At 38.0% G+C, this 25,692-nt stretch overlaps 1 pseudogene; it reads right to left on the bottom strand.

Annotated features, from left to right (window-relative positions):
* Positions 1-813: 813 nt before the first annotated feature.
* LOC100356881 (PCNA-associated factor pseudogene) lies at positions 814-1,306 on the bottom strand (annotated as a pseudogene).
* Positions 1,307-25,692: the final 24,386 nt, after the last annotated feature.

The following is a 25,692-nucleotide window of genomic DNA, read 5'->3' on the forward strand; positions in this document are numbered from 1 at the left end:
CCCGGGAGCGAACCCAATAAAGGTTTGTGAATTAATTGATTCGTCTGCCTGGGAAGATTTGTTACACCCCAGACACCTTGCAAATATCAGCTACCAAGTAATATTATACCCACCTCTTCAATTATATGACTAGTTATCTTGAAAAACTGTATTTCTAAAGGACTTTAGAGAAACAAAATTCTGGGTATAGAATACAAAATTCTGGGTATGCTTTTCACGTTTTATTAATTTCCAACTTTAAAACTACAGGCCTAAAGTATATCATTTTATGATATTGAGTAAAATGTATGTACTACAAAAATTCCTCTCTATTAGTGTAGTCTGTGGAATCTTCCTCCTGATTCTAGTCTAGTATTTTATTTTGATGTTGTAATAAGAGCTTTCATGACCAACTGTTTAAACTGTCAAAAACAAACTGTCCTTAAATTTTTCTAGGGAGAAGATATTCATCCAAATTTTTCAACATTGCATCTTTGGCATCCTTTCTGAAAAAAGGTAGAGATCAAGTTTAATTAATACTGAATTTTTTAAATGTGCAAAAATCTAACTCTGCTTTTTAAGCAAATAAAAGGAATAAGATATGGCACCATCCCAATAATCAAATGGCAATAAAAATGGCATTGGTACAAAGATCTAAGCAAATCTCAAATATAGCAAATTAGTAATTTGAACATCGTACAGTGATTTGATTTTTTAAAAAACAATAAGCTTAATAACAGGAGGAACAAAATACTGCAGTCTATTGAATATTAAGCTAAGATAACCTTACAGATTCTCCAATTTCAGAACTATTTGCTTTTGAACAACTAAATTTTAGCCTCATTTTTTAAATTAAATGCCTATTCAACAAAGATAATTGGAACAAACACTTCTATGCAAATTTACATCCTAGAATACCAGAGTAAACCAGAGACATTATTCAAAGATGAACAAGGAAGTTCTATTCGTTTTCATCATCTGTGTCATCGGATTGCAAAGGACATGGTTTTCTCTTTGCCTTCCCTAGGCCACTGGTTCCAGCCTCTTCAGCAATCCGATTCTCTTTTTCAGAATCTTTAGGGGACAGCCTGAAGAATTCTCCAATTCCTTTTTGCCACTTGGCATTTGGGCACACACAAACTGGATTCCCTCCTGCATACTTATTTTCAGCTTTCCTCGGTGACAGCGATGCAGAATTAGTGGCAGAGTTGGAAGAACCCAGCACCTCCCTGGGGGCCCGAGAAGCCACCACTTTTCTGTAGGTGCTTGGCACACTATCCGCTTTAGTTCGCATCATGTCTGATCTGAGGAGATGAAAGCTACAAACAGACCTCCCCACCGCGGGTGTTCCACTGGACAAGGACCCCTCTTTTCTGCTGGTTTGAACTTTCTCCAATATAATCAATCAATCAATAATTGCCATGCTCTCTCTTTTATTTATGGGAATGTTTAATTTGTCATCTAGAGCACAACAATACTAATTACTACCCATTGCCATTAATAAGAATACTACAATGCAATTTGATTTCCTTTTTAATTAATGATATATTTTATAGAAATTTTCATTTCTGCTAAGCCAGTTATGTTAAATGATCTCCAAGGAGAGTATAATATATCAAACTGAGTTGAAGCATGCTTTAAAGGTCCCATGTGTACAATCAGTTGGGTTATAAAGATAATCAAGCAGAAATTATCTTTATATTCCTTTGAGGCATTTTTAAGGGATTTTAATGTGTGCATGTACTATAAGCTTAATCCCTATTTATACATTTATGCAAAATTTAAATTTTGTGTGTATGTGCATTTATTTTTTATGAACTCTATAGCATATATGTTATATATTCAAATATATGTTGTAAAAATGATAACTGTATGTAATTAAAATTTGATAACACTTACTGAGGACTCACTTTATATGAGGCATGAAATAGGTGGAACAGGATAAAAATATGTCTCTTCAAAATTGGGTCTTTGTGATCAAGTGCCAGTGAATGATAAAGTAATGATTTCAAAGTTTCTTTTACTTTCAAAGTCTATCACAGAAACACTATATTACAGTTTTAAGAAATCACTGAAACTAATAATTTCATTGTTAAATAACATTTTAAAACATCAAACAACTCAGAAAACCCTAATAGAGAAAGTATGCAAATCTGCATAGTAACAGCTGCAGAATCAGCTGAGAGTAGCTGTGTAATTCTATAAGGAGGATAAGTGATTCTAACAACAAATAGGCCAGAAAACTAGTCTTCTAAAGTTTGAAACTGGAACCCAAATCATACATTGTATGTTTACTCTCATTTGAGACAAGCTTGGGCTAAGGAACACACACAAACACATTCACACACACATACATATGTATTATGTAGTTGCTGTGTTTTATTAACTATAAAAGGAAAACTTGCCTTGACCCCAAAATTATAATTTTGGGGAGATCTTGATTATAGAATCCTTTACTAATCTTTTGATTTCTCTGTGTAGATGACCTTGATTGAATTTCAATAATGTATGGCTACAATTATGTCTGTTTTCCTTTCCATTATTCATTTACAGTCACCTATCACTGTGTATAAAAACTCAAAACCTGTGCTTCTGAGGCTTCTGAGGCCCTTACTCAGTGTCAATCACTCCTCTTTTTTCTTCTCAATGGGTTTTTTCTTCATGCAGTATTTGTATTTTGCTTGATTTCCATTGCACTTTTCCCCAACTTAAAGTTTAGTACATGTCAATCATTATTTCTATGGTAGTGATATGGAGGTCCCCAATAAGGTTTTCCACTTTAGAACTGGCACTAGAAATGCTCGATTCACTAAGGACAAAGGAACAAAAGCCATAAATATTTCTATGAAGTTCTCATCAGATCTGGCTAATCATGAAGCAATACAAATTTATTTAACATATATATGTGCTAGCTAAATTTGCCGTACTGTTTATTTAGTTCCAGTAGGCTTTTAATATGCAAGGTTTATCTTTCTATTGAGCTTCCAGAAGGATGTTTTTGCGTAGCCAATCTTTAAATGTAATATTTTACTCATTCAATCATCCATTATTTATTTACTATTAACTTACTGTACTTTCTGAATCTGATTCCGTGCTGAGACAGAAAATTGTACATGTGTATTTCACATCTTTAAGCAAGTGCTACTTTCATGGAGGAGACAGGACAGTAAATAAAGCATGGGGTAACACATTTCTAATTATAGCTATAAACCAGTGGATGAATTGGAAGAATAGAGAAGAGGAAGGATCATTTTATCTATAATGCGGGAAAATTAAAATGTCTACAAGTTGTATTTAGTTTTTAGCTGCAAAAATGGTAACTGATACATGACAAATCATACACAGACAATAAAGGGGAGAAGTGTTGGGGAAAGACTTGCTAATGAGTAAAAGAGAATCATACTTAGGAGAAATAACTTCTGATGGTCTAGTAAACAGTAATGTCACTATAGATAATAATAAGGTACTATATATCTAAAAACATAGCTAGAAGAAAGGATTTTGAATGGTTTCACCAGAAAGAAATAATAAATGTTTCAGAAGAACTACTAAAGGGGCTGGCACTGTGGCTCACTTGGTTAATCCTCTGCCTGCGGTGCTGGCATCCCATATAGGCACTGGGCTCTAGTCCCAGTTGCTCCTCTTCCAGTCCAGCTCTCTGCTGTGGCCTGGGAGGGCAGTGAAGGATGTCCCAAGTGCTTGGGCACCTGTACCCACATGGGAGACCAGGAGGAAGCACCTGGCTCCTGGCTTAGGATCAGTGCAGCGCCAGCTGTAGCAGCCATTTGGGGAGTGAACCAACAGAAGGAAGACCTTTCTCTCTGTCTCTCTCTGTCTATAGCTCTACCTGTCAAATAAAAACAAAACAAAACAAAGAACTACTAAAAAGAAGGAATGAGGATTGTTCAGCTTGACTCCTCTTAAAAAGTTGTTCACAGGGGCTGGTGCTGTGGCACAGCATGTTAATGCCCTGGCCTAAAGCGCCAGCATTCTATATGGGCACTGGTTCTAGTCCCAGCTGCTCCACTTCCAATCCAGCTCTCTGCTATGGCCTGGGAAAGCAGTAGAAGATGGCCCAAGTCCTTGTGCCCCTGCACCCACGTGGGAGACTCAGAAGAATCTTCTGACTTCTGGCTTCAGATCAGCACATCTCCGGCCTTTGTGTCCAACTGGGGAGTAAATCATCAGATGGAAGACTCCCCTTCCCTCCCTCTTCCTCTGCTAATCCTCTCCCTGTTTCAAATAAATAAATAAATCTTTAAAAAAAAAGTTGTTCATAATAGACTAGGAGCTAAACAATACATAAACAGTTTCTTTGAAACTGGAAAGAAATGTTGGGGCCCATGTTGTGGCATAATGGATTAAGTTGTCACCTTCAATGCTGGCATCCCATCTTAGGTCCTGGCTGCTGCACATGATGCACCTGGGAGGGTAGCAGAGGATGGCTCAGGTCTTTGGGCTCCTGCACCCGCATGGGAGACTTAGATGTGGTTTGGCACCTGGATTCGGCTTGGCGCAGACCTGGCTATTTCACCCATCTGGGGAATAAACTAGTGGATAGAAGTTTCTCTCTCTCTGCCATTTTGCCTTTCAAATAAATGAATAAACCTTGAAAAAGAAACTGGGCTATGTCTGCTATGCCTCTCCATCTCTCATAGCCTTATAGGGTTTCTGATGAGAAATCAGCTGTGAGTCTAATTGGAGATCCTCAGAAAGAAATCTGGCATTTCTCTCGTGCATATTTTAGAATTTTTCTTTATGTTTTACTGTTGAAAGTTTGACTACAATGTGTCATGTTGAAGATCTACTAGGAGTTCTATGTGCTTCCTGTAATTGGACATCCCTTTCTTGTTCCAAATTAGGGAAGTTTTCTGTAATTATTTTGCTAAATAGGCCTTCTAACCCATTCTCTGTTTCCATGCCTTCACGAACTCCTAAGACCTGTATGTTGGGTCATTTGATAGTATCCTACAAATCTCCAACACTGTTTTTATTTTTTCTAATTTCTTGTTTTGTTTTGTTTTTTTTTTTTTTCTTTTTGTGGTCTGATTGAAAATTTGCCAAATTTTGTCTTCTAGCTCAGATATTCCTTCTTTTGCCTCACCAAGTCGGGTGTTAAGGGTTTCCAATGAATTTTTTTTGGTCTATTTAATTCTTCATTTCTAATATTTCATTTTGATTTCTGTGTAAAAATCTCAATTTCATGGAAACTTTTTCATTCACATCATGTATGGATTTCTTTAATTCATGGATTTGCTTCTCATTGCTTCTGAGAAATCCTATGATTAATCTTTTGAATTCCATCTCAACCATTTCATCAATCTCTTCATCTTTAAATTCTAATATTGAAGTGTGGTTGTGTTCCTTTAGGGTAGTCATGTTGTCTTCTTTATTCTTGTTTCTTAAATTTCTATTTATTTTTATTTATTTTCAGGAATTTGTAGAGATACTTATTAGCTTTTTTCCTCTGTTGTCTTTTATCTTGAACTATTCCTCTGTGGATTAGTGCAATGTCTACTCTCAGTGAATACCTAGAGGCATGTGCTGAGTGTGTCCAGGGATCTCTGATCAGTGTTCCAAAATGGGGCAAGTATCCAGGGTGACACTCAAGATGGGCTTGGTAAATATACTCTTTTTTTTATCAGAAGGGAAGATTTGATCGCCTTGTTGGCAGAATCACACTTTTACCTTCTCTTTTTCAAGGTGATCAATGCCTGGGTTTTAGCCCACAGTGGGGTGCAATACTCATCTGTGCTGCCATAAGAACCAGAGAAAGGGTCCATGCAATCCTCAGTGTGAGCACAGATCTGCTGCAATGCCCCACCTCAGGTAATCAGGAAGCCCTGAATGTGGGGAGTGGCTCACAGGGATTGCCCAGACTCAGCTACCTCCTGCATCCTCTCACACAGTCAGAGTTTTCTCAGCTTAGCACATAAGGCTCCCACAGTCACAGGGCACAGAGCATCTGCTGTGCCTTGCTAGACAATCCCATCCACAGAGCAGCAGAGATGTGCCCAGAGCCAACTGCCCATGGGTACCTCAGAATACTACGTGGACACCCAGCCCCCGCCAGTCCTCCTAGCCAGAATTCAACTCAATGGGGAATGTGCATTTTCCCTCTGTTGAAATCCCTGGATCACATGCATACACAAGAGCTGCAGGTGGCAGTCCCTTGTCATCTCACAGTGATGTTTTCCTGCCGCCAGTTGCTTTGTGTGACCTGAGCCACTGTCACAGCTACTGATGAGATACATCCATCTCCTCTCAGCCAGTAGCTGCGTGTGCACATGAGAGCTGGCACAGCTGTTACCTATGTCTAAAATGGTGCCCCTGTCTCAGCCGGGTGCTAGGTGCCATCGTGAAGTGGACAGGGTGAGAGAAAAGTGCTCTTTTTTCCTGTTATGTTAGCAGGTACCACAGGGCTCTAGGATGGACTCATGCCAGGCTCCCCCTCCAGCCATACAGTCAGTGGAATAGGCTGCTGCACTCTGATCTCACCTCATGCTCCACAAGAAACAGAGGCATAGACCAATGGAATAGAATAGAAACTCCAGAAATCAATCCACACATCTATAACCAATTTATATTTGACAAACAAGCGAAACCCAATCCTTTCAACAAGGAAAGTCACTTCAACAAATGAGGATAGGAAAACTGAATCTCTACATGCAGAAGGATGAAACAAGACCCCTACCTTACACCTTACACAAAAATCCACTCAGAATGAATTCAAGACCTAAACCCATGATTTGATACCATCAATTTATTAGAGAACATTGGGTAAACCCTGCAAGACAATGGCATAGGCAAAGACATTTTTGAAAAGACTCCAGAAGCATAGTCAATCAAAGCCAAAATTGACAAATGAGATGGCATCAAAATGAGAAGCTTCTGCACTGTAAAAGAAACAGCAAAGAGGCAACTGACAAAATCGGAGACAATATTTGTAAACTAAGCAACTGATAAAAGACTAATATCCAGAATCTTTTTTTTTTCATTTTTCTTTCCTTTTTTTTAACTTTTATTTAATGAATACAAATTTCCAAAGTACGGCTTATGAATTACAATGGCTTCCACCCGTAACGTCACTCCCACCCGCAACCCTCCCCTTTCCCCCTCCCTCTCCCCTTCCATTCACATCAAGATTCATTTTTGATTCTCTTTATATACAGAAGATCAGTTTAGCATACACTAAGTAAAGATTTCAACAGTTTGCTCGCACACAGAAACATAAAGTGAAAAATAATAGATGATTTTTTAAATGATGATGAAATCAGATCAGACCTATTGTCATGTTTAATCCCAGTGAGAGGCAACTTGGGAATTGCTAATTTCTTCTTCTCTTTTTTTTTTTTTTTAACAGAAGATCAGTTTAGTATACATTAAGTAAAGATTTCAACAGTTTGCACCCCCATAGAAACACAAAGTGAAATATACTGTTTGAGTACTCGTTATAGCATTAAGTCTCAATGTACAGCACATTAAGGACAGAGATCCTACATGAGGAGTAAGTGCACAGTGACTCCTGTTGTTGACTTTACAAATTGACACTCCTGTTTATGGCATCAGTAATCTCCCTATGCGCCAGTCATGAGTTTCCAAGGCTATGGAAGCCCCTTGAGTTCTCCGACTCTTATCTTGTTTAGACAAGATCATAGTCAAAGTGGAGGTTCTCTCCTCCCTTCAGAGAAAGGTACCTCCCTCCCTGAAGACCCGTTCTTTCCACTGGGATCTCACCCACAGAGATCTTTCATTTAGGTTTTTTTTTTTTTTTTCCCAGAGTGTCTTGGCTTTCCATGCCTGAAATACTCTCATGGGCTTTTCAGCCAGATCCGAGTGCCTTTAGGGCTGATTCTGAGGACAGAGTGCTGTTTAGGACATCCACCATTCTATGAGTCTGCTGAGTATCTAGCTTCCCATGTTGGATCACTCTCCCCTTTATTTATTCTATCGGTTAGTATTAGCAGGTACTAGACTGTTTATGTGCTCCCTTTGACTCTTAGAACTTTCATTATGATCAATTGTGAACTGAAACTGATCACTTGGACTAGTGAGATGGCATTGGTACATGACACCTTGATGGGATTAAATTGGAGTCCCCTGGTATGTTTCTAACTCTAGCATTTGGGGCAAGTCAGCTTGAGCATGTCCCAAATTGTACATCTCTTCCCTCTCTTATTCCCACTCTTATGTTTAACAGGGCTCACATTTCAGTTAAATTTCAACACTTAAGAATAACTGTGTATTAATTACAGAATTAAACCAGTCATATTAAGTAGAACATACAAAAAAAAAACTACTAAGAGGGAGAATGTATTAAGTTGTTCATTAACAGTCAGGGCTATGCTGATCAAGTCACCGTTTCTCATAGTGTCCATTTCACTTCAACAGGTTTCCTTTTCGGTGTTCAGTTAGTTGTCACCGATCAGGGAGAACATATGGTATTTGTCCTTTTGGGACTGGCTTATTTCACTCAGCATGATGTGTTCCAGATTCCTCCATTTTGTTGCCAATGACTGGATTTCATTGTTTCTTACTGCGGTATAGTATTATAAAGAGTACATATCCCATAATTTCTTTATCCAGTCTACCGTTGATGGGCATTTAGGTTGGTTCCAGGTCTTGGCTATTGTGAATTGTGCTGCAATAAACATTAGGGTGCAGACCACTTTTTTGTTTGCCAATTTAAATTCCTTTGGTTAAATCCCAAGGAGTGGGATGGCTGGGTCGAACGGTAGGGTTATCTTCAGGTTTCTGAGGAATCTCCAGACTGACTTCCATAGTGGCTTGACCAGTTTGCATTCCCACCAACAGTGGGTTAGTGTCCCTTTTTCCCCACATCCTCGCCAGCATCTGTTGTTGGTATATTTCTGTATGTGAGCCATTCTAACCGGGGTGAGGTGAAACCTCATTGTGGTTTTGATTTGCATTTCCCTGATTGCTAGTGACCTTGAACATTTTTTCATGTGCCTGTTGGCCATTTGGATTTCCTCTTTTGAAAAATGTCTATTGAGGTCCTTGGCCCATCTCTTACGTGGGTTGTTGGTTTTGTTTTTGTGGAGTTTCTTGATCTCTTTGTAGATTCTGGTTATTAACCCTTTATCTGTTGCATAGTTTGCAAATATTTTTTCCCATTCTGTCGGTTGTCTCTTCACTCTCCTGACTGTTTCTTTTGCAGTACAGAACCTTCTCAATTTGATGCAATCCCAATAGTTGATTTTGGCTTTGACTGCCTGTGCCTCCCGGGTCTTTTCCAGAAATTCTTTGCCTGTGCCAATATCTTGAAGGGTTTCTCCAATGTTCTCTAATAACTTGATGGTGTCAGCTCGTACATTTAGGTCTTTAATCCATGTTGAGTGGATTTTTGTGTAAGGTGTAAGGTAGGGGTCTTGCTTCATGATTCTGCACGTGGAAATCCAGTTTTCCCAGCACCATTGCTTGAATAGACTGTCCTTGCTCCAGGAATTGGTTTTAGATGATTGATCAAATATAAGTTGGCTGTAGTTGTTTGGGTTGATTTTTGGTGTTTCAATTCTGTTCCATTGGTCTATCCATCTGTTTCTGTACCAGTACCATGCTGTTTTGATTACAACTGCCCTGTAGTATGTCCTGAAATCTGGTATTGTGATGCCTCCGGCTTTGTTTTTGTTGTACAAGAGACTCCCAGGAGTCAGATGGCTGAGTCATATAGTAGGTATATTCAACAACAAAGCAAACAATCCAGTTAAGAAACAGCCAAAGGTCTTGAATAGACATTTTTCAAGAGAGGATATTCAAATGCCCAATAGACACATGAAAAAATTCTCAGATCCCTAGTCAACAGGGAAATTCAATCAAAACTGCAATGAGGTTTCACCTCACCCCAGTTAGAATGGCTTTTATACAGAAATCAACAAAAGCAGCTGGTAAGAATGTAGGGAAAAAGGTACCCTAATCCACTGTTGGTGGGAATGTAAACTGGATACAGCCATTGTGTAAGACAGTATGAAGGTATCTCACAAATCTCAATATATACCTACTGTCGCTCTCCCTCTTCGTGGAGGAACGACACAGGACCCTGCGCTGTTCTTTCATCTGCTCGGCCCTCCCCGGGTTTGCTGCTGGTTCTTCCCGGGTTGGCTACCGACCCTTCCACCTCCGTGGAAGGGCAGTTCCCCCTAGCCACTTTCCCCACTTCCGCGGGGGAGCGGCACACCGCCGGCCGGCTCTCTCGGGGGCTGCTCAGGTGTTCCTTCAGATAGATGTTCCCGGTGCATGTTGTCTCTCTCCTCCTTTATAGTCCTCTTCCACCAATCCCAACTCTGCTACCCACACTCCGAGTACGCTGCTCTCCTCCAATCAGGAGCAGTTCCTACAGTTTATTGGTTGAACTGGAGGCAGCTGTGTAGAAGCTGTTTCTCCCTTCTCAGTGCCATATTGTGGGAGAGCAGATGCATAGAATAAGTCTTAATTCCAGTAACTTAGTCTAGTCCGGGTTGCTCCCCACACCTACTATATGACTCAGCCATCTGACTCCTGGGAATTTATCCAAATCAAGGAAATCAGCACATGAAATAGTGATCTATACTACCATGTTTACTGCAGCTCAGTTCACAATGGCTAAGATATGGAATCAACCCAGATGTCCATCAACTGTTGACTGCATAAAGAAATTATGGTATATATACACTATGGAATACTATACAGCAGTTAAAAATGAATTCCTGTCTTTTGCAACAAAATGGATGCAACTGGAAACCATTATACTTAGTGAAATAAGCCAGCCCCCAAAAGACAAATACCATATGTTCTCACTGATCTGTGGTAACTAATAGAGTACCTAAAAGGTAATTTATAGAAGTGAAATTGACACTTTGAAATGTATTGATGTTAAACAGCCCTTGTTTTGTTTGTTGAGGAATGGTGTTTATTTATTTTTTCTTCTTACTATTTTTTGAACACTTTACTTTGTGTAGGATTAATCTTACAAAGTATATGAGTATAAAGTTAAATGAAAATAGGCTGGCACCATGGCCCACTAGGCTAATCCTCTGCCTGCGGCGCCAGCACTCTGGTCGGGGCACTGGATTCTGTCCTGGTTGCTCCTCTTCCAGTCTAGCTCTCTGCTGTGGCCTGGGAAGGCAATGAAGGATGTCCCAAGTGCTTGGGCACCTGCACCCACATGGGAGACCAGAAGGATGAACCTGGCTCCTGGCTTCAGATCGGTGCAGCGCTGGCCGTAGCAGCCATTTTGGGGGTGAACCAATGGAAGGAAGACCTTTCTCTCTGTCTCTTTAACTCTGCCTGTCAAAAAAAAAAGTTAAATGAAAATAGCTCTTCATAAAAAATAAGATGAGAATAAGATAGGGAAGAGGATGAAGGGTGAGACTGTGGGTTGGGGTGGGAAGAATCAATATGTTCCTAAATCTGTATATATGAAATGCATCACTTGTATGCCTTAAACAAAACTTAAGAAAAGGAAGAAATAAATAGAATAAACCACAATGAAAAAATGTTTGTCAAAATGTGATCAACAAAACATTCACAGGTGAAGAAATTTTAAAAATTCATAAACATCTAAAGTGAATTACATTGAACTAACATGCCTATCTTTGAGCCTTTCAATAATATCATTATCTATTGGAAAGTTCTGGTAGATAAACAGGCAAAAATGAGAGAAAATGATTTATTAATGTCTTTATCCTTTGACAATCTCAGTACAAAGAATGCATGAAAAATACATTTGATAAACTTGAAACAGTGTATGACCATTATAGTATTTATAGAAATCACAAAAGATTAAAACCAATCCAATGCTAATTACTATAGGCCTGATTAAATAAACTGTAGCAACCTTCTGAATAGGAATTATATCATAAAACGCAAAAAATAAACCTTTCCATTCTGGCAAGAAATTACTTCCAGGATTAATTTTAAGTTAATAGAAGAAAGGTTTACTAAAAGATATTTGCAGTATTATACCATTTGCACAAGTCTTTATTTTCTTAATAAGAATAGAATATTTATATTAATACCAATATAAAAAAGAATATTAAGTTGGTTTTCATATAAAATAAAAAATTGACAATGGGTAATAAAAGGTGGGTTTACTACAAAATAAGTGCAAATGACAGCCATGAACCTGGGAGTTTACTGAGTACATCACATAGGCAGGCTGAAACCATGTTTAAAAAAATATTTGAAAATGCAATGCCTAAAATTTAAAAATAATCCAAGATAAATAAACCTAATTAAAATGAAGTGATGACATCTCCAGATTTAAAATAATTACCTCAGGGGCTGGCGCTGTGGGGCAGCGGATTAATGCCCTGGCCTGAAGTGTTGGCATCCCATATGGGCACCGGTTCGAGACCCAGCTGCTCCATTTCTGATCCAGCTCTCTGCTATGGCCTGGGAAAGCAGTGGAAAATGGCCCAAGTCTTTGGGCCCCTGCACCCATGTGGGAGACCTGGAAGAAGCTCCTGGCTCCTGATTGGCACAACTTTGGCCGTTACAGCCAACTGGGGAGTGAACCATCAGATGGAAGACCTCTATCTCTCTCTTCGACTCTCCTCCCTCTCTGTGTAACTTTGACTTTCAAATAAAGAAATAAAGAAATCTTTTAAAAAATAAAATAATTATCTCAGAATTGTAAAGCATAATGTTGTGTATAGATATGGATATTTAGTGTACATAATACAGAATTCAATTACAAAAAGATCTTAAATATTATGTAGTAGTCTAAATATTAAATAGTAATAATATTTTAAATCAACTTATGTGAACATACATGTTTATAAAATTCAGAATGTGCAAATTTTCAAACTATAATGTTGGCTAAAATATGCAGTACTTAAAAGATCTCAATGTACATTATTAATACCTTTTGAGAATTACCTATATATTTGTATTACAGCAAATACACAATGCATGTCTATTTCCTTATATTTAGTTAAGGAAGATTAATATTACCTTAGGATATTAAAAGTCTGATTAATTAAAACTATGTAGATACAAGAAAGTCTAATTAATCTAATATCTTCCTTAACAAGCAAAAACGATGGAACTTCGTATTGGAAAATATAAATACAATATGATTACATATCATCACTAAAACATAATAACTTAGAAATAAAGTACACTTTCAAGAACACTCAATTCAGACTGTAAGCACTAATCAGAATATTTCTATGAATATGTAAAGTGGTGTATAATTACACTATAGGAAGTACCACAGAGTGCATGTGTGTTTTTGTCTCTCCTTACAGAGTGAAAGGGTCATTTTATCTTAAATCCCTAATGATAATTTTGATTCTCCCCAAGCTGGATTCTTTCACAATTTCCTCCTATACATGTTCTTTCTCTTTTCTATAATGTCCTGGTTCTCCGCTGGGTAGATGTAATTCTTTTTGCCTTGACAGATACTTCCCCCAGCGAACCTTGGGAGAAGGGTGAATGTTTGGTGCTATATGATACTGTAAAATTCAGTGACTTATAGAGTTATTCATATGGTCTGACATGCTCTGTAGAAAGGCATGGATAAATTAGATGAGTGGAAATAAAAGCAGAGGAAACTTATGGAAGAGAGTTGTAATGCATTTAAATTTATTTTTGCATTTCTTACTCAAGAAAATCATGAGTTTTCGCTCCAATTAGAACCGAGGAAATTTCCATGTCCATCATCGAATTCTGTTGAAAATGGAACTTGCTTCCAGATTGTGGAAGGTTTTGAATGTGATGGAAGGAAGTGTGGGTGAGAAAAATCAGCAGACTTGGCCACAGAGTCATTATCACCAAAGACTAGTTTCATATGGGAAAACGCGGGCAGTTTTGTGACATGGTGCGGACTGAGTTGAAACTAAAAGAGAAAGACAAGTTCATCAAGCTCATGTGAGAGATAACTGAAACAAATATGGAGCAATAGTAATGTTTACTTAATGATAAAACAGCTGATTTTTTTTTTTTTTGCAAATATTGGTAAACATGAAAGAAAAAGAAAAGGCGGAGTTGATGAGGAATGTGAAGGAGGAACAGGGCCTAGAAAATCCAAGCAAAGCCAGACACCTGGATGAAGAGGACAGAAAACAGGCAAAGGGAGAGGCAAAATCATAATTCCTACCTCCCTGTTGTCATGAAACTGTTTTGAATATGAGAACGATGACATTTATTTTCTGAAGCCAATGCTCCCAACTGTATGTTCTATGGAATGATTTTTCCGTAACACAACCAGTTAAGGCCACCTTTTAGAGCCAGCAGCATTGCTTCAGAGCTTTAATGTCTAAGGACCAAACTGTTTTCCTGAAACCAGGCTGCTTTTTTTTAACTATGTCTATCAAACATGACTGTAGAATTTATTTTATTATTAGCCACGGGCTTCAGGTAAGCACTTTTGCCTTTTTAAAGGAGTATAATACCCATATGCCTAAATAATTGGTATATCAGTATTGTCTTTATTTTTTCATGAGGATTTATATTCATTTTTCATTACCCTTATTAGGAAGCCATTACCAAACTGATGGAGATAACTGATAATTCAGAGTAATTCAAGATATAATTACTTCATTTTATACTTTCTGCTGCAAATATCAGATGCATCCATTTAAAACTAAGTATGCCCCATGTTTTCTATTCCTAAGTAGTACTCCACGTGGACAAAACTAACCATTTTGTAGGACATTTTAGTATTAAAAAATGAACCTATTAAAGTGTTATAACAAGAATAAAGCTCTTTTAATACTCAGTTCTTGTAATTATTTTAAGAACAGCCTAATAATTCCCTGCAACATTAGCTATAGGAAATTTTATTTTCTTTTCTTTCTTTCTTTCTTTTTTTTTTTTTTTTTTTTTTGAAAGGCAGAGTTAGACAGTGAGAGAGAGAGAGAGACAGAGAGAAAGGTCTTCCTTCCATTGGTTCACGCCCCAAATGGCCGCTACGGCTGGCACGCTGCGCTGATCCAAAGCCAGGAGCCAGGTGCTTCCTCCTGGTCTCCCATGCAGGTGCAGGGCCCAAGCACTTGGGCCATCCTCCACTGCCTTCCTGAGCCACAGCAGAGAGCTGGAATGGAAGAGGAGCAACCAGGACAGAATCCGGCACCCCAGCTGGGACTAGAACCCGGGGTGCTGGTGCCATAGGCAGAGGATTAGCCAAGTGAGTTGCAGCACCGGCCAGTTATAGGAAATTGTTTTCTTGATATCTAAACATGGGTTTAAACAGTAAAAACGAACATTACCATCACATCAAGTTAAAATTAAACACAGAACTTGGTTACTAATATCAGATTTATAAAATGCACTGAAGAATTTGTATGATTTGTATCATGTCCAAATACAGTGGCCCTTCAAGTTCCACAGTTTTGGAATCCACAGATTTAACTCTCTGGGATCTAACAATATTCAGGAAGATAAATGTATTGTACTCAACACATGTATACTTGTTTTTCTTCTCATTATTCCATAAACAATATAATATAACAGCCATGCACATAGCTTTTCTTTTGTATTTGGTTTCAAAAGTCATCTGGGGATTATTCAAAGTATATGAGAAGACTGCTTAGGTTATATGCAAATGGTACTCCATTTTATATAAGGGTCTTGGGCTTCCAAGGGCTTTGGTATCCACAGGGGGTTCTATAACCAATCCCCCACAGACCCCTAGAAAAGATATAACATGGAATTGAGAAGTAGAAAAAAATAAATGTGAATTTATTTGGCTAGAGAAACATTAAGTGACTGTGTGTGTGTCCGTGTGTATATAAATTCATAAAACTAAAAGTGTATTTCATCATCAAGCACTTAAAGAAACAGAAGCAAAAATTAGCATGACAATATCACTATCAGATTCTATTGGAATGATTTAATGTGTGCATGTTTTAAGGATTTATTTACTTGAAAGGGTGACAGAGTGGGAGAGACAAAGGGAGAGACAGACAAATCTTCCATCCACTAGTTCACTCTCCAAATAGCTGCAAAAGGCACGCTGGGCCAAAACAAAGGCCAAGAGCCACAAACTACATCCTTTTCTCCCATAAAGGTGACAGTCCTGTGGCTACTTTCCAAGACACATTAACATCAATCTGAAGTGGAAACAGTAGCTGAAATTGGAACCTGGCCACATGGGATAACAGTGTCAGAAATGGTGGCTTAACTCACTCTGCCACAATGTTAGCCCCAAGAGTGTGCATTTAACCAACATGTTTAGTTATTGGGTAGAATGAATTACTATAGAATAGTTAATAAGGGGCTGGCACTGTGACATAGCAGGTAAAGCTGCCGCCTGCAGTCTGGCATCCCATATGGGTGCTGGTTTTAATCCTGGCAGCTCCACTTCTGATCCAGCTCTCTTCCACAGCCTGGGAAAGCAGTAGAAGCTGGTCCAAGTCATTGGGCCCCTGCACCCGTGGGGAAGACCCGGAGGAAGCTCCTGGCTCCTGGTTTCGGATCAAAGCAGCTCCGGCCATTGCAGCCAATTGGGGAGTGAAACAGCAGATGGAAGATGCCTGTGTATACAAAGGCTGTTGATTTTTGTGCATTGATTTTATATCCTGCTACTTTGCCAAACTCTTCTATGAGTTCCAATAGTCTCTTAGTAGAGTTCTTTGGATCCCCTAAATAGAGAATCCTATCATCTGCAAAGAGGGATAGTTTGACTTCTTCTTTTCCAGTTTGTATCCCTTTAATTTCTTTTCCTTGCCTAATGGCTTTGGCTAAAACTCCCAGTACTATTTTGGATAGCAATGGTGAGAGAGGTCATCCCTGTCTGGTACCAGATCTCAGTGGAAATGCTTCCAACTTTTCCCCATTCAATAGGTTGCTGGCCATGGGTTTTTCATGAATTGCTTTGATTGTATTGAGGAATGTTCCTTCCATACCCAGTTTACTTACATTTTTCATCATGAAAGGGTGTTGTATTTTATCAAATGCTTTCTCTGCATCTATCGAGATAATCATATGGTTTTTCTTCTGCAGTCTGTTAATGTGGTGAATCACATTGATTGATTTGTGAACGCTGAACCATCCCTGCGTACCAGGGATAAATCCCACTTGGTCTGGGTAGATGATCTTTCTGATGTGTTGTTGAATTCTATTGGCCAGAATTTTATTGAGGATTTTTGCGTCTGTGTTCATCAGGGAAATTGGTTTGTAATTCTCTTTCTCTGCTCTGTCTTTTCCAGGTTTAGGAATTAAGGTGATTCTGGCTTCATAGAAAGAATTTGGGAGGATTCCCTCTTTTTTGATTGTTCTGAATAGTTTGAGAAGAATTGGAGTTAGTTCTTCTTTAAATGTCTGGTAGAATTCAGCAGTGAATCCATCTGGTCCTGGGCTTTTCTTTGTTGGGAGGGACTTTATTACTGATTCAATTTCTGTCTCAGTTATGGGTCTTTTTAGGTTTTCTGTGTCTTCATGGGTCAATATAGCTAGGTTGCATGTGTCCAGGAATCTATCCATTTCTGATAGATTTTTGTGTTTGCTGGCATACAATTCTTTGTAGTAATTTCTGATGACTCTTTTTATTTCTGTGGTGTCTGTTGTTACATTTCCTTTTTATCTCTGATTTTATTGATTTGGGTCTTTTCTTTTTTAGTTAGTTGGGCCAATGGTGTGTCAATTTTGCTTATCTTTTCAAAAAATCAGCTCTTCCTTTAGCTGATCTTTTGTAATGGTTTTTTGGATTCAATTCTGTTGATTTCTTCTCTAATTTTAATTATTTCTCTTCTTCTACTAGATTTGGGTCTGGTTTGCTGTAGGTTTTCTAGATCCTTGAGGTGAATTGAAAGCTCATCTATTTGGTGCCTTTCCAATTTCTTGATGTAGGCACCTATTGATATAAACTTTCCTCTTAACACTGATTTTGCTGCGTCCCATAAGTTTTGGTATGTTGTGCTGTTATCCTCATTTACTTCCAGAAAGTTTTCGATTTCTCTTTTGATGTCTTCTATGACACAGTGTTCATTCAGGAGCATGTTGTTCAGTCTCCATGTGTTTGTATATGCTCTATAGATTCCTGAGCTACTTATTTCAAGCTTCATTCCATGGTGATCTGAGAAGATGCTTGATATGACTTCAATTCTTTTGAATTTGCAACAAAATGGAGGAATCTGGAAAACATCATGCTTAGTGAAATAAGCCCATCACAAAAGGACAAATATCGTTTGTTCTCCCTGATCAGAGACAACTAACTGAGCACCTAAAAGGAAACCTGTTGAAGTGAAATGGACACTATGAGAAACAGTGACTTGATCAGCCCTTGTCCTGACTGTCGAGGAATAACCTAATACTTTATTCTCTTTAGTATTTTTTTGTTCTATTAATACTATTGGTTGAACTCCTTAATTAACACACAATTATTCTTAGGTGCTTAAATTGAACTGAAAAGTGATCCCCATTAAATATAAGAGAGGGAATAAGAGAGGGAGGAGATGTACAGTTCGGCACATGCTCAATGGGACTTGCCCCAAACCATAGAGTTAGAAACGTGCTAGGGGATTCCAATTCAATCCCATCAAGGTGGCATGTACCAATGCCATCTCACTAGTCAAAATGACCAGCTACGGGCCGGTGCCGCGGCTCACAGGCTAATCCTCCTCCTTGCAGCACTGTCACACGAGGTTCTAGTCCCAGTCGGGGCGCCAGATTCTGTCCTGGTTGCCCCTCTTCCAGTCCAGCTCTCTGCTGTGGCCAGGGAGTGCAGTGGAGGATGGCCCAAGTGCTTGGGCCCTGCACCCACATGGGAGACCAGGAAAAGCACCTGGCTCCTGCCATCAGATCAGCGCGGTGCGCTGGCCACAGAGGCCATTGGAGGGTGAACCAACGGCAAAGGAAGACCTTTCTCTCCCTCTGTCTCTCTCTCTCACTGTCCACTCTGCCTGTCAAAAAAAAAAATGATCAGCCACGTTCATAATTGATCATAATGATAGGATTAAGTGTCAAAGAGATCACATAAACAAGACTAGTGTCTGAAAATACTAACCAATATAACAAAAATGGGAGAGAATGATCCAACATGGTAAGTGAGATACACAGCAGACTCATAGAATAGTAGATGTCCTAAACAGCACTCTGGCCTCAGAATCAGCCCTTAAGGCATTCGGATCTGGCTAAAAAGCCCATGAGAGTATTTCAGGCATGGAAAGCCAAGACACTCTGGCAAAAAAAAAAAAAAAAAAAAAAAAAAAAAAAAAATGACCTAAATGAAAGATCTCTGTGAGATACCAGCGGAAAGAATGGGCCATCAAAAAAGAAGGTACCTTTCTATGAAAGGAGGAGAGAACTTCCACTTTGACTATGGCCTTGTCTAAATAAGATTGGAGTTTTTTAATTCCAAAGGCTTTCATAGGCTTGGCAACTCATGACAAGAGCCATGGGTGATTACTGACACCTTAAACAAGAGTGTCAATTGTTAAATCAATAACAGGAGTCACTGTGCACTTACTCCTCATGTAGGATTTCTGTCCTTAATGTGTTGTACTATGTAAATTAATAGTGTAACTAGTACTCAAACAGTACTTTATACTTTGTGTTTCTGTGTGGGTGCAAACTGTTGAAATCTTTACTTAATATATACTATATTGATCTTCTATATATAAAGATAATTGAAAATGAAATCTTGATGAAGAATGGGATGGGAGAGGGAGTGGGAGATGAGATGGTTTCAGGTGGGAGGTTGTTTATGGGGGAAAAGAGCCACTATAATCCAAAGTTGTACTTTGGAAATTTATATTTATTAAATAAAGTTTAAAAAATAAAAAAAATTAAAGAAATCTATTAACTTATATTTTAATAATTTTCCAAGGACAATTTTTAATAAAACAACTTTTAGATGCAAATTTAAGAATGATTTTGTTTGTATTAGTAATAATCCAAACTATGCTCATATTTATACTCTTCAGATCAGATCTGAGATCAGAGCAATAAGTAGAGAAAGACAGAAGTGAAATAGGTAGGAATGAAACAAATAGTTGAGATCAAATATTTGTAGGCAAGATTTATTTTTCCCAAATGTCAGTGGGCATTTTTTTCAAATGCAGATCTGAATCAGTAAATCAGAGGCAGAGGAAATTATATTGGCTTTTAGTCAAATGCCAAAATAATGGTGACATTATTTGATACTAAGAACCATGGAACAGCAAGTCTACTTATGTAAATTTTCCATATAGTTAAACAAGCTCAGAGAGACTCCTTGTTTCTCAAATATCAACCAAACATTGATCATTAAAACAGCCCAAATACATCATATTAAACTAATCTATTAGTTATCTGTGCATCTCTTTATTTTTATAAATATTATTTATATAGTATTTATATTCTGTTTAATTGATTTAATTCAGAACTAACTAAATCACTGTTAGCAAATTTCTTACTAAGAAATAGTACAGTAGACAGAGCACTGACAATTCACAGAAGAAATAAGAATTTAAGCCCAGATCAGTGTTCAGAGGAATGTTGGCCTGTGAATACCCTGTGATATGTTATTTGTATCTGTGATACACTTGGTTTAAAATGGAAGTACTATATGGTGTCTCAATTTTCATGTGATGAGCCAATTCAATTGGCATCAAAAAGTCATTTCAATGTAATCTTTAAACTTTTGTACATATTTCCTATTCTAAGTGTAGTCAACCATGCCAAATCATTGCAGTAGGGCTTTCTATTGGTAGAGATTTTCTGTATAATGTGTAATGAAGTTCATTTTGACTTAGAGTAAGGTAACTGCTAGGTCTGCCAGCTTGCTTTAGGCTAGAATGAAAAAGCACAGAGAGTTGATCTTTATTGATATAATCTCTAATTTGATTATACCTCAATCTTTCCAAAACCTTTTTAATGCTTTGTGGAATGAAGTTGTATAATTACACATTGTCTTCTGATAATAATAGATATAAATTCAGCACATATTTAAAAGCCTGTATATATCTGTCAGTTTACAGAATAATATTATCAAGAATAATACATTTCAAGGAGAAAACAAATGACACAACAAATGGAAACAGAACTGTTACCAATCACAGGTTCTTTGGCTCACTTGCAAATAGAAATTGACAAGAGGCCAACATGCAATCCAGGCAAGGTTTATTGGAGGATTATGCTGAACTCATGGAAACAGCATGGTGCAGGAGCTGAACAGGATCTATTATGAGGTTGAGGAGATAGGGTGGCCACATGGTACTTCATTTATTTGAAAGAGTTAGAGAGAGAAATAAGCAGTGAGAATAAGAGGGAGAGAGGGAGGGAGGGATGGAGGGAGGGAAGGAGGGAAGGAGGAAGGAAGAGAGAGAGCTATCTTCAATCCATTGGTTCACTCCCCAAATTATCACAATGGCTGGCACCGGGCCAGGCTGAAACCAGGAGCTTCTCCTGGGTCTCCCACATGGATGCAGGGCCCAAGAATTTTAGGGCAACTTTTGCTGCTTTCTCGGATGTATTAGCAGGAAGCTAGATCAGAAGTGGAGCAGCCAGGTGTGGGGAGCAACTCGGACTAGACTAAGTTACTGGAATTAAGACTTATTCTATGCATCTGCTGTCCCACAATATGGCGCTGAGAAGGGAGTAACAGCTTCTACTCAGCTGCCTCCAGTTCAACCAATAAACTGTAGGACCTGCTCCTGATTGGAGGAGAGCAGCGTACTCGGCATGTGGGTAGCAGAGTTGGGATTGGTGGAAAAGGACTATAAAGGAGGAGAGAGACAACATGCACCAGGAACATCTAAGGGGAACATCTATCTGAAGGAACATCTGAGGAACATCTGAGCAGCCCCCGAGAGAGCCGGCCGGCGGTGTGCCGCTCCCCTGCGGAAGTGGGGAAGGTGGCAGGGGGCCCGCCCCTCCACGGAGGTGGAGGGACGGCAGCCAACCCGGGAAGAACCAGCAGCAAACCCAGGAAGGGCCGAGCAGACAAAAGAACAGCGCAGGGTCCTGTGTCGTTCCTCCACGAAGAGGGGGAGCGACAGCCAGGCCTTAAACTGGTGATGTTGCAGGTAGTGGCTCTACCTGCCACACACAAAGCTGGCCCTCACGTGGTACTTTGATCTGGATCCAGCCTGAAATTGTGGTCCATTCTCCTGGGCACAGAGCACAGCAATTTTTACTGGGTTACCTCTTCTTGCAGGTGCTCAGTGGCGCTACCCAGGAAGTTCACAGTTTTGCACAGGAGCCATTCGGTAAAGGCATGAAAATTGGAGACGTCTCTAACAGGGCAATCGGGGGTGTTTTGTGGTTGAGGTCTGGATGACTGGTTTGGAGATGAAGATGGATACAGGTCAGGCTGGGAGGGTCTTGATTTGGTGACTCCAAATCTATCCTGTTCTCACCAACTTTTGAACAGATGCTTTCTTGGGGGAAATTTCTACTAATGTTTTCATAGCTTTTAAGGAAAATAGTAACCTGTCAGAGGTAATTGAAGATTTGTAGTGTTTGAACTGCTTGTCAGTGGGTTCATTCATACACTAACAAGTAGATATTTAATGTTAACAATGATGCAGGGGAAGATCTGGCTCATGGGGTCTCTGAAGTCATGCATTTTACACATTGTGCATAAAACAAAAGAATAGGTCTCTAAAAACCAAGTAAAAATGAAAGCAAAAAAGCATTCTCAAGGTCCTTTCTACTCCTGCCTCTTGATTTCTTTGAACCATATCCCTGTCCCAGCTCTCCAAATAACTGCCAAAATCTGGACTTTCTACTCTCCCCCATCTAAAATAAAAAAGAACATTTGACTTTCCCTATTCTAATATGTTCTGTTATTCACCGAGTAATCTGAATGAACCAGTGATTCTCGCTTTTTTTTTTTATCACTGAGTCATATGAAATTACAGAATGAACAGTTTTGATAAAGACACGAAGTGCTGCGTTTAGAGAAGAGTATATATTTCTCTTTCATTGATTCAGCACATTCTATGCTGGGTACCTAAAATACACATGCTTTTAAGGGCAGGAAATTCCAGAGGTAGAAATAATATTTAATATGCTTGGAAGACTAGAAAATAACAATACTTACAGAAATTACAACATTCGAAATACATTGTGCAATGCTGTATATTTTAATTTGTAATGCTTTAGGAATCTATATAATTTAATGCACAGTTGACTGCGAGTTGTGTTATATATAAGACTTCTGTGTTAAAGTGAATCACAGGTTATGTGAGTTAGCTGTTTTATTCAACACACTTTAGTTTTACAACTTTGCATTAAAAGCGTGAAAGCTTTGCTCTAGGACCTGTTCAGAACAAAATTCAAGAATGGTTAAGTTATGTAGCTTGAAAAATACACATTCAATCATGCCTAAGGACTCATCTGATCATATTACGAAGATCTAAGATGCCTCCAAGTGATTACTTAGGAACTTAAAGTGAATACATGATCCTAAGTTAGGAAAATGTATCTAGAACCAATAGTTCAAGCACACACATTACATATGTGCATTTTGATAAGGTTTTTTTCCCTTCAAACTGAGGAGAAAAAATGACAACATTCTAGAGCTAAAAAATAAGACAAAATAGATAATTTAGCAGCAGATTAGAAACTAACAACATGATTTGTCCCCTAATGCCACTGGTAATATTTCTAAGCATCAAATAGGTACACACTGGAACCTCATTTAGCAGAATCATGTCACTACTGATCTCTCAGTTAACCAGTGTCCACTTCTACCCCATCTTGACACAAAAATTCATAACAGTATCATTTTATTAATATCTATTTTCTTTCTAGTTAGAGTTATTCTCAAAAATATATAAATGAATATATGTACACATACTTCTATATGGATGTGTATTTTTTCATTTAGTAGCACATTTGAAAATTTGTCAATTCAGTAGTTAATTTAAAAAAATTTCTCTGAAGATAGACTGCTACTACTTTGAATACTAATTCTTGGCATAATAGCTTTCAATTAAGCAACAAAGCTATATCATCATTAAATTATTTACAAGAAGCTTTGCAAATTATTTGAAAATTTAATGATAAAAGCATGCCATATTATTTTCATTGGAGTATAAGCACAATTCATTTACTAGTTCCAATATCTTTGGTAAGTAATTCATAATTCTACACTATTTGAAGATATCTCCTACTTTTAACAGAAAGTCTAGGGGATAAAGCCTGTTTTCAATTTTCATTTGTTCTCTACTTACTATCATTGACTACAATTTAACTCCAATGAAAAACTGAATGGAATCTTCTGAAAAACCTTAATTCTATAGAGTAGCTTCCTTTAAGACTTTGTTTGGAAGGATAGAATTCAAGTAGGCATAGATATTCTTTTATTCTCTGGTAAAGTTATCTGTCATTAATGAACAGAAATTCCAGTTTTACTCATTATAATTCATATCAAAGAAAAGTCTTTTCACTTTGAGTTCAACCATGTTATTCCTCCCTTTTGGTTCTAATCAAATAATCATTTTCTTATTCCAGTTAATTTTTGACTAACCTGTGGAAATTAATAAATTTATGGTATGTTTGTCAAAATTTTATTAGGATAAAATTTAATTAAATTGATTTTTATGAACTCTTAAAAATAATTATGACAAAAGTTCTCAAAAATATTTGTTGAATTAACTTTCCACTTATTATGAAAATATAATATTCCTCCGTGTTTTCCCAGTAGATTGACATAGTGAAATGTATAACATATTTTAAATAATAAAGTTATATTCCTGAAGTCAAACACTTTAATCTCTCCCTAAGGCTCAGCCTCTTCTCAGTAGTATTAGAAGAAAACCTATATTTATTTTGTAGAAATGTTTTACTACTAAATGGGATACACCCACAATGCTTGGATTAGTCTTAGCTACATTCCAATTGAAATTCAGCAATAATAACAAACAGCACAATGAAACAGCTCTTCATAATATCATCTTCAGATCACCTATGGGAGACAAAGATGGAGAGCAGAAGAATCACGCACAGGATAAAGACCAATTCGTAACAGTATGAAAAAGGTGAAGATGAGAACTAATGCTTGTGTTAACATTTCTGCAGATGAACGCAGGGTGAAAGGCAGGGACTGAATCTGAGTATTGATGTGGGCAATACGGAGCCTTCAAGAGGAACGGGAGAACCCGCAGGAGTGGGGATTGCCATTTGGGCAGTAGGAGCACCATTATCAACAGCCTGCAAAATGAATGTGCATGAATTGAAGCTATTGCAAAAGTCCCTTTTACCCAAAGGCCAGACTCTTAGATGAACTGATCAGATTTTCAGCATGATTCAGTTGAGGGGATAACAAAACAGCACATCATAATCACTCTTCTGGCACAGAACAAATAAACAAGGCAAAGCACATGTTAAATATCACTTTTTTGCTCTATTAGTAACCTATTTAGAACTTATTCCAATCTTTATATATTTATCAATTGATATTTCTTATTGCAGAAGTTAGGCTTTTCATATACTATTGGTCACATATTCTGATTCCTGCCATACAGTATTCAATCAAGTTCATTACAGTGTAAGAGAATAAAAACTATGCAATGTAATTGCTTGCTATGTTTCAGAGCTGGCCTGGGCCTGCAAGTTGCATCAGTCCATTTCTTTCTCACCACGACACAATAGACTACCAAAGAAATGAAAGAATGCTGTTTAGCAGCTCTAGAAAGCAAATGAAATGGTAGTTCTATGGTATACACAGAGGATGAAGAAGAGAATTGTGGAATGCTTTCTGAACTGACTCAAGTAACTGAGAGTACTTATGTTATTCCTATTATTTTATTCCTAATATATATGTTTTTACTATATTAAGAACAT

Source organism: Oryctolagus cuniculus, chromosome 14 (assembly GCF_051225735.1).
Source record: "Oryctolagus cuniculus isolate XC-2025 breed Fujian yellow rabbit chromosome 14, ASM5122573v1, whole genome shotgun sequence".
Taxonomy (NCBI): domain Eukaryota; kingdom Metazoa; phylum Chordata; class Mammalia; order Lagomorpha; family Leporidae; genus Oryctolagus; species Oryctolagus cuniculus.